Consider the following 10,726-nt stretch of genomic DNA (forward strand, 5'->3'; position numbering starts at 1 on the left):
TTTAGTACAACATGGATCCTCACATTTTCTCGGACTATTTGCATATGATGTGCAGATACAAGTCCCGAACATCCAAATAACTCACAAGACTGAAACATCAAATAATTTCTCTTTCAAAGATGTAAAGCCAAACCATATATTAGTTTGAGATGTCACTGATTCTTCTTCAGTATCTTCGACATCTCCTACTTTTCGTTCCTTCGGATTCTGGAAATAACTGTTCCTATTTGAACCTAACACATTTGACTTTTCCTATGAGCAATCATGGAAACTTGAACGTTGAATTCTTGAAGACGAAACCTCTAATCACTATTGAGAGTTTTCTTAGGTGACTTCGGTTGTTTAAGATGTAATTAACTATAGGAGCTTGCTCCTGTAGGGAATTTAAGAACCCAGATTAATCTAAACCCTATCTAATCTATGTATTAGATAGGGGAATTTGTCGGCTATAAATTTTGCAGACCAAAATAGAGTCATAAACTTTTAAGTTTAGATAATTAAGCCTACTAATAAGTGATACGTTTATCCTTCAAGATTATATATCATTTAAGATATCATGCTCAACTATTTAAACTATTGGATATATGAGATCTATTCAGTTTCATCATTTTTCAAAAATAAAGGATACCATTTTCACAAAATTAAAATTACATTATATATATTAAATTCTAAATTTAAATTTTAAAATCTTATTTTTGAAAGAAAAATAGCCGACAGCTCATCCCAACCTTTTTCAGCCCTTCTTCCCCACTAAGAAACTCTAATTTCCCAACTAAAATTCTGGGTTTTCTTACTATTCCACCAAAATCCACAAAACACCCAATTGATCATCCCAAAAGCTTCACAGCACCTCAAAATCACTTCCCTGATCAAAAGCCCCCATTCTCGAGCTCTCTAACATAACCTTAAACCACACTCGAGTCACCCTCTAACCAAAGTCATACCTAAACCCAACCACAACTCAAATTGACACTTGGAAGATGTTCGTGAGACCTAGGTAAAGCTTCTTAACCAACCCAATCAAGGCCTCGCCTCATGGTGAAAGGTATAGCTCAAAATTCCCTAATTTTTCCTTGATTTGGACCTTTATGAAAGAAATTTATATTTCATGTGTATCTAGTTGTATGGATGTGTTCGTCTCACTTAGATGAAGGTGTAGGAACAAATCATACTAAATTTAGTTGAGTATTGAGCGAGATTTTAGGGTTAGAACGTGAATGGTTCACAGGTTATGGATGGACGGGGACAACGAACGGATGTTCTCCATTTTCGTGTGTACCGTGTGTATCAAACGAATGACGGAGATAGGGTCAGACGGAGCGATTTTACGGGAACCGCAGGCCGATTTAGCGCCAACGTGGAAAGGGCAACCAATCAAACCGTGTCGGATGGAGTTACGGAGATGTTGAGGTTGAGGTAGCGGCTGACGTGGATAAGTAGGAAAATAGGGGTTTTCGAATTAAAAAAATACAAAAAATGTTATTTAACTTAAAAAATTTATATCTTTGTATAGAAAAATCATAAAAATAAATAAAAATGCATTTGTGCTTAGTGAGTAGGGGAGAATTTAATGGACTAAAAAAATAAGAATATTTGTTAAGTATTTTATTTTAAATTAATCAAAAAATACCAAGGACAAATTTAATTATAATTAATTAAATAATTATCATAATGACATGAAATTTTGAGGGTTTATTCTTAATGACCCTAGGGATGTTCTCTGGTTTCTATAAAGTCAGAGGACACCCGACCAAAGGAAAAATAAAAAAGGATTTTAAAATAAAAATATATATATTAAGTATTTTCTATTTAAAAATTGATAAAAATTAAAATATGTAAATATAATTCAAAAATATAAAAAATGCCTCTGATTTAAGAAAAAAACCCTTGGAAGTCCGCGTAAAAATTTCAATGTCAGAAAGTTTATTTTTAATATAAAAATGTACTTTTTAAGAAAATAGTAATTTTAAAGTAAAATAATTATTAAACAAAATTAAAAAAATTACAAAATCAAGTTTGGAGTATTCTTTAAGAACAGAAGCTCCTAGAAAAATTTAGATTAAAGCTAAAAATAAAAAATTTGTTTTTAGCCATTTTTTAACTAAAAATAATTAAGAATTATAGAAAATACAAATATACCTCCAAACAACTTAGAAATATTTTTTAAAATTTTATAAAATTGTAAAAATTTATTTTAAATGGTTAAACTTATTATTCTATGTTGTAAAATAATTATAAAAAATAAAATAAAATACACAAAAATATAAAATAAATTTCTCTGAGTTCTCTGTAGTCGGTGAGATTAATGAAAAGTTAAAAAAATTAATTTTCAAAATAAAAAAATATTGTTATACTTATTTATTCATTAAAAATAACTAAAAACATAAAAATTAAAATATATTTCAAAATTTTATGACAATTATTCCAAGTGGTCCTCTAACTTAGAGGAACATAATCAATTTTTTTTTAAGACAAAAAACATGTTTTGATTAATTAAATTAATTAATATTTAAACTTCATAATTTTGGATCCAAAAAATTATAAAAACTAAATGAAAATAAAAAAAAATTAAATTCTCCTTTGATGTTTCAATTAACCCATGAGTAATAGGTTAGCAAAGTTTCAAGGTCATTTGAGTTAAACTAAAAGAGTTATGGGTAAGAAACCCTAGAGGTAAAATTGTAATTTTAGAATTTTGTACTTTAATAAAAATTTAGGTTAAATCAAAGGGTAAAAGGGTAATATTTATGAAAATTAATCCTCTGAGATAATTGAAACACAAGGTTAAAAGGATAAAAACCATTTCACACTATTTTCTACTATAAGGCATAATTGTAATTTTTCAATTTTTTGAAGATCGAAAAACAATTAAGTTTGGATGATCCAAGTGCGAGGATGTTGGCCTTCGGATTTTCCTATCTTGAAAAATTTTGTTTTGGATTTAATAATTTATGTTGATCGACAAGTTCTTCTATATAATATAAAGGTTAGATAGGTTTTATGTTACCTTATTTCTTAAAGCTCTCTATAGAGACAAACCCCTATAGTTAATTACTTTTCAAATGACCGAAGTCACTTAAGAAAACTATCAATTTAGACCTGAGGTACCTACACTCAAAAATCTAAAAGCTTAGGGTTGCAAGGTCGGACATGAAAAATCAAATGGGGAATGGATCAAAATAAGAACAATTTATTTTAGGAATCCAAAGGAAGAAAATTAGGTGATGTCAAGGATTCTGAGGAAAACCCCGGTGACTTCCCAAACTATGCTATTGTGTTGCTTTATGTTTTAGATAAGATATTTATTTTGATGTTTCATCCTGCCAATTTCATTATTCAGGGCTTGCATCTGCATGACACGGTCATACAAATAACTTGGAAGATTGGAGAGTTTATGTCGTAACAAACGACAATCAAGGAGCCTAAAGTTAGTTAAGACTTAGATTGCATAACATGGCTGAGCAAAGACGTTTTTTCTTTCAATTATTGTTAATCTAATTAATTAAAAGGCATGTGTTTGGGTTTTGCAGTGATCCAAACTAGATAAACTCACTACAATTTTCTATTCTAGAGGTCTTGAGATTATAAGAGTGAAAGTAAAGAGACAGTAAAATGCTGTAGTAAAATTATTGTAACTATATGAATGAGTGTACCTAGGCTTCTGCTACCGCTGCATGGTTGGTATCATAAAGCATAGTATAGTTGCTTGAATTTTAAGTAACTTTTAAGAAAAGGAAAGAGAGAAAAACATGAAAACCCAATACGATCAAAATCAATAGTAGGAAAGCACGAGCAAGAAAAATAAAACCCGTAGCCACATATGAAAGATCAGGCTAAATGTAAGGCTTTGATATAGGTGGGGGATCAGAGCTGGGCTGTGTGCTTTCTACCTTGGATCAAATCTATTGACCAAACAATATTAGAAGAACATGCTCTAGTCTAGCCAAGATGATTAACCAATGGACTTTCAAACTTTTGTATTTAAAATTCTTTTACTTTTTCATGCATATAATATTTTTTTAGCAGTCAAAAGGGATGATATTTTGGAAAAATCATATTTTAAATATATTTGAAAAATTTTAGGTTGCCCATGAGTTAATAATCCTGATCAAACTGAAAATGTCGACAATCTAAGATTATAAGGGATAAATCTTTACCAAGTGTTGGTGAACATTATCATTGGTCTTATCTCCTTTCCTAAAGGATCCCTGGGGTAGGAGATACTATTCTAAAATCTCACTTTGTATCCCTCATTTAGCATACATAAGCAATGTCGTCATCTCCCTTGCCACATGAACCTCAGACTTACAACAGTCTGATGATCCATAAGTGGCCATACGAAATATCCCGAGTTGTTTAAAAGGGTTTGGACACTTTATCCAAAGCTCATACCCTTGAGCTTTGTGTTATTAATATAAGATAGTCGGGGTATTTTCTATAGATTTGTGAATTATCGGGTCCCGAGTCATAACTTGGTGGGTCCTTGAGAATTTCATGTCAATTTTGCTATATTTTGAAGATGATCTTTTCAACAAATCGTAGCATACTCAGAGGTCCTCTAAAGTACTCAAAATCTTCTAAGAATGTCCACAAAGCATGCTAGATAAACTTAGAATCTCCTAGATCACTTTAAGTTCATTATATTCTTGCTAGACTGCTAGTTAAATCATCCAAGTTAAGTTAATGTCTTTAAGTTGTGCTAAGTATATATCTTAATTAACCCATGAGTAGGCCATGTGTTACTTGTCTTTTTATGTTTGAGGTTTAAAAGAGTGGTTTCCCTAAGGGTGAGCCCTATCATTTAAGTGAGCTGATGGTGTTTAAGATGAGTTGTGTTTCTTCTTTTCTAATCCCTTTATATGACATTAGATTAATCCTAGCTCACTACCAAGCTCTTAGATCTCATATGAGTTTATTTTTAATTTTAAAAAATTAAGTGAAATGGATTTGATTCTTATTGAACAATTGAATTAAGTTTAACCCTTGATATGGGGCTCAAATTAGGTAATTATTGTCTTGCTATCTCATGCCCCATCACATTAGAATCATCCAATGTATTTATCTTCCAAATTTTAAAAATTCAATTAATTGCAATTTTACCCTCTTATAGTAAATAGTGTAAATTAGTTTTTGCCTCTTATCCCTTTATGTTTCAATCATCCTAGGGAATTAAGTATGATCAATGTTACCCTTTTACCCTCTGATTTGACCTAAAATTTTAATTAAGGTTCAAAATTCCATAATTACCATTTTACCCCTATGCCACTTTACCTCACAACTCTTTCAATTTGATTCAAATAACTTTGGAACTTTGTTGGATTGCCACTTTACCTCACAACTCTTTCAATTTGAATCAAATAACTTTGGAACTTTGTTGGATTGATACTTATGGGTTAATTAAGACACCACAAAAGATTTTGTATTTTTTTATTTTTATTTTATTTTTTGGAATTATTTTAGCTCAAAAAGATGGATTTCAAAATTAATTTTATTTACTTAATTAAAAAACATCCTATATCCTTAAGAAAATCTTAGAAGGTTCTCATGGGTCAGAGGACCATTCAGTACAACTTCCATAATTTTTTGAATTGTATTTTAAATATTGTGTTTTTTGGTGATTTTAATGAATAATAGAAAAAATATCTTATTTTGAAAATTGCCTTTTATATTTTTCCTTAATCCCTTTGATTTTAGAGAACCAAGAGAAATCATTCTCATATATTTTTTTTATTTCTATCTATTTTTTATATTTTTTAGGCCAAAAATACATAAAAATACAGTTAAATACTTGAAATACATTTTTATAATCTCAAATTTTAAGAAAAATTTTAAAGTTGTTTTCTTCAATTAAGAAGTGATTTATGACATTTTAACATATTTTGGGCATTTTTCTGATTTTGGGTATTTTTAATTAATAAATAAATAAGAAAATAAACTTTTTTTAATTAAATTTTATTTTTCTTAGAAAGCTCTAGTCTTAAGAAACTCCTCAAACTAATTTTGTAACTTTCTATATTATATTTTAATTTCTATAATTATTTTAAACAAAAATACTTATTTACTTAAAAAATATATTTATATAATAAAATAGTTTTTATGGCTTTGCGATTTTTGCAGGAAGTTCCTAAGATCATTTTCTTCAATTTTCGTTATTTTGGTGATTTTTTGAGTTATTTTGTATTTTTCTTATTTTTGTATTTTTTTTAATTTAAAATAAAAAATTATGTTTTAAATTTTTTAAATTTGACTTTTATTTTTACTAAGTTTCTCTGACCACAATAAACCTACTAAACTAATTTTTGTAATTTTTTAATTTATTTTTTTATTTTTTAGAATTATTCTAAGAAAAATAAGGGTAATTTACTTTGAAAATTAGGGTTTCCAATGTTAATGATGTCCTCTAAATTTGAAAAGATCAGAGAATATCCCTAGACATATAAGGAATGAACCCTCCAAACTTCATATTTCTGTGATTACTATTTAATTACTTATGATTTAAAATAATTTTAGAGTATTTAAGTAATTTAAAAATAAATAGTGAGAAACTGTTTTTGATTTTTAGTCTACAATCTTCTCCTCTGTTTACTGAGCACAGAGGTATTTTTCTTTTATTTTATCATTTTTTACACCAAGTTATGGAATTTTACAGTTTCTATAATTATTTAAATAAAAAAAACCCTATTTATCTACTTATTCGAGTCAACGGGACTGCATCCTCATACGCGCTGAAAGCCCATGTGTTGCGGTCTAATTTGTGACCGCCATCTGATTTAGCTGCCACGTGGCTCCACATTTGCATTACATTCTTTCGTTTGATGCCATCTGGTCCCCCCGTTTAATACATGCACGAACGAACGACATCCGTTCATCGTCCCCGATATACTCGACCTTAGAACCGTTTAACTTCTAGACCTATATCATTTTTTACACCAAGTTATGGATTTTTACAGTTTTTATAATTATCTATTTATCTACTTATTCGACTCAACGGGACTGCATCCTCATACGCGCTGAAAGCCCACGTGTTGCGGTCTAATTTGTGACCGCCATCTGATTTAGCTGCCACGTGGCTCCATATTTGCGTTACATTCTTTCGTTTGATTCCATCTGGTCCCCCCGTTTAATACACGCATGAACGAACGACATCCGTTCATCGTCCCCGACATACTCGACCTTAGAACCGTTTAACTTCTAGACCTAATATCTTGATTGATTCTCAACTAAATTGTATGGGGTTTGTTCATATAGCTTCATCTAGGTGAGACAAACCTATCTATATGATTAAATGCGTATGAAATACACATTGGCTCCATAAAGTTCCAAACCGAGCACAAATTTGGGTATTTCAATCCATACCTTTGTCCAAGAGGTGTAGCCTCAATTGGATTGGTTCCTGAACTTTGCCTTGAATGCACAAATGTGCTCCAAGTGTTGCTTTGTTCTGCTGTTGGGCCTATGTATGACTTCGATCGAAGGGTAGATCGAGTTTGGTCTAGGACTATGCTAAATTGCTCGGGAGAGAGGGGTTTTGATTGGGGAAGTCACCTTTAGCTCTTGTGAAGCTTTTAGATCAATCAATTTGGGGTTTTAGTAAACTTGGTGGTATGCTCATGAAAGTTCCTGATTTTCAAGCTTCAAATTGGGGTGATGTAGTGGGAATGAGGGCTAAAAAATGATGGGCATGAACTTCTCAAGGTTGTTAGAGGGTATGGGAACAATTTGGCTAGGCTTTGCTAAGGTCTTTGCTCTCTTCTTCATTTAGCCATGAGGGGTGCCCAATTTATAGCCATGGCCATGGTGGCCAAGAGGGCAAGCCAGGGTGGCCAAGGTGAAGCCCATGTGAAGAGAAGAGAGGCTTCATTATCGAATTGGAATGAGCTAAGTCAGGTAGTCCCAATTTTGGGTTTATACCATGGAGGGGATCTTGATCTTGGTATTTCCAGCGGCTAGGGGGGTCAGTCAGGGAAGTTGTGGTCACCTCCGCACTGAGGGAGGTCAGGGAGGCTGTGAGGTCAAGTCAATTTGGTCCAAAGGTGACCCATGGCAAAGATCCAAGGGGGATATGGGTTTTAAGCTAACTTGACTTGGGTTGGGTTTAACCCATTGGTCAAGTAGCTAATGCAAACTGAAAGTTTCTAGAATGTTTGGCTTCACCCCAAGGAAGGTTTAAGTGAGCTTAATTGGTTGGTTTTTGCTTGGGGTGAGGAGCTTAGATGTATCATGAGGAGGGGATGACTTGTGTGAGGAGGAGAAGGGAATAATGCCCTCTTTTTGCATTTTTTGAAAGGTTAACTCATACGAAGCCCATGGGTGGCTTTATGGGTCATGCCATGCCATGCACAATGTCATGAGTGAGTTTCAGAGAAAGGGAAATTTTAATTTTTATGAATTTTAGGGGAAAATTCCATGATACCAAATTTGGGCAAAAAATTTAAATGAATGCATGATATGATGCAATGATGTATGGTTTCACTAAAAGGATGACGAAGGAAGAAATTTTGTCATGTGCACTTGGATTTGGGCTTTTCAAATTGATGAGATGGGCTTTTTTGGATTTTTCATGAAGACATTAATTTTGGGCTTTTAAAAATCAAATAGGGTGGGCTTTTGAAATTAACAATGATGGGGAATGAGGGTTAATTTTGGATTTAAGTGAAATTTGGGGTTCGTCATGATAAAACTTAGAATTTGGATTTGGTGGGGTTTGATTTTGGCTCAATTGTTCAAATTGGTAGAAATTTTGATTTTGGGTTAATTTGGGGTGGTTTGACTAGAATTTGGATTTGAAAATTTGTGGAATTGAGTTTGAATTTGAAATTGGGTGAATTTGAAATGAATTTGTTGGATATTGGGGCTATTTGGACATTTTGGTGGATTTTGAGTATTTTGACAATTTTAGGTGAATTTGGTAATTTTAGAGGGAATTGAGCGTGATCCACAAAAATAATATACTATTTTAAGTACATCTATATTTGGTGATATTACACTTTAAAAAAAAGGTATTTTTTTATTTTTGTTGCAGATATACCATTTTTAGGTATTTGGAGCAAAAATGGAAAAAAGAATATTTGGTGATATTACACTTTAAAAGAAAGGTATTTTTTTTATTTTTGGTTGCAGATATACAATTTTTAGGTATTTGGAGCAAAAATGAAAAAAAGAGTAAAATTTGGAGCAAAAACAGCCAATTTTGGGGTTTGGCGCATGATGATCCAGAGCGCTGGAACATGATGCTCCCAACACGACATTTTCAAATTAAGGCAGTTCGAGATGAATTTTGCGTGAATTTTCAAAGAGGCACTTGTTCTAAGCACCCCATGGATTGATTCAATGCATGTAGACACTTTGGAAGGTTCTAATTTGAAGAGATTTGACTCTTGGATCAAGGAGGCATATCTTTTGAAATTCAAAGTTTTGACTTTTGAATTTTGGAGAGAATTGAGACTCTTTTCAGAGAGGAGAGACAACCAAAAAAAAGAAACTTTTGAAGGGACTTGGAGAGGGGGGACGAAAAGTTATAGAGAGAGGATATGCGTGAGTTAGAGAGAGTAAAAGGAGGAGATTTTCTTCTGGGGTTGTAAGAGAAGAGGGAAGGTGAGAGATTTTTTCTTCATTACATTTCTAAGAGAGAATTGGGAGCGATTGTAAAGAGGGAAAGGTTTGGAGAGAACTTCTAAGGATTTGCTTGGGAAGGATTGTGAATTAAGTTGTAATTTTCATTTCTTTTATTTGTAAACTAGTTTTTATATATGAAATCCGTATTTTATCGTATCCTTCTCTTGAATTCTGAGTAGTCTTCTTTATCTTTCTCCCTACTTTGAAGAAATGATTTTTTGAAGAATTGATTTTATTTTCTACGGTTTTAAATGTCAATAATTTGTAATGATTTGAACAACAAACAACAAAAAGAAACTTTTCAAGGGACTTGGAGAGGGGGGACGAAAAGTTATAGAGAGAGGATATGCGTGAGTTAGAGAGAGTAAAAGGAGGATATTTTCTTCTAGGGTTGTAAGAGAAGAGGGAAGGTGAGAGATTTTTTCTTCATTACATTTCTAAGAGAGAATTGAGAGCGATTGTAAAGAGGTTAAGGTTTGGAGAGAACTTCTAAGGATTTGCTTGGGAAGAATTGTGAATTAAGTTGTAATTTTCATTTCTTTTATTTGTAAACTAGTTTTTATATATGAAATTTGTATTTTATCGTATCCTTCTCTTGAATTCTGAGTAGTCTTCTTTATCTTTCTCCCTACTTTGAAGAAATGATTTTGTGAAGAATTGATTTTATTTTCTACGGTTTTAAATGTCATTGTCAATGTTCTTTATAGTGCTCGGAAGAGGGTAGAGAATAGGATTGCTTCTATTTGGCACAAAATAATTTTTAAATATATTTTTCAAATGATTTCAATTTTTTCACAAGCCATATTTTCATTGTAAAGGGGAAGGATGTTTTCTCATACTTGAACTTTTCATCCATAAAAATCTTTATTTTATTTCAGTAATTTACTGTTGAAAGTTTAACATCTAGTTTAATTTACTTGTTATAGTCGTACATTTGCATATTTAGAAGCATTTCACTTAAATAGTTTAATTTCAAAAGTGCGTCGCACTTTACTTTGTTTTTATTTTTATTTTTATTTTATAATATAATATAAATAGCTAGCTTATATATATTTTCAGCTTCCCTGTGGGATCGATATCTAGGACCTATTAGAGCCTTATATTACTTGAA

The sequence above is a fragment of the Phalaenopsis equestris genome, unplaced genomic scaffold (assembly GCF_001263595.1).
Source record: "Phalaenopsis equestris unplaced genomic scaffold, ASM126359v1 Scaffold233547, whole genome shotgun sequence".
In the NCBI taxonomy this organism is placed as follows: domain Eukaryota; kingdom Viridiplantae; phylum Streptophyta; class Magnoliopsida; order Asparagales; family Orchidaceae; genus Phalaenopsis; species Phalaenopsis equestris.